This window comes from Trypanosoma theileri (genome assembly GCF_002087225.1).
Source record: "Trypanosoma theileri isolate Edinburgh chromosome Unknown TM35_Tth_45_V1, whole genome shotgun sequence".
NCBI lineage: Eukaryota > Euglenozoa > Kinetoplastea > Trypanosomatida > Trypanosomatidae > Trypanosoma > Trypanosoma theileri.
This window is the reverse complement of record NW_021639887.1, coordinates 211,663-212,074: the sequence shown is the minus strand read 5'-3', so window position 1 is coordinate 212,074 and position 412 is coordinate 211,663.

Sequence of the window (412 nt, the reverse complement as noted above, 5' to 3'; positions counted from 1 at the left end):
AAGTATCAAACATGTTAGGACACACATATCGATTACCACTATGGAAACTCACATCACAAAAGAAAAAAACTACCAGTTAAAGAATGCAATACAGCACAATAACATCTGTAAGAGAAAAAACAAAAAAAAAAGCCCACACTAACAAATCTCTCAAAAAAGACTGAACCACCCAGCAAAATCATCAAGCAAACGAACACATACTAATCATTAGCCCAATTTACCATGTAAACACAGAAATATACACCAAATATGGGTGTAAGTCTCTATGTGTATATACGCAATTATAAATATAAATTCATCTGTTATTATTATTTCTTTTCGTTTCATTGCAAAAAAGCAGTTCATCATCATTATCACAGTGCAAGCCCAGGTGCACACACACAGAGAGAGTCTCCAAGAACACACACACACA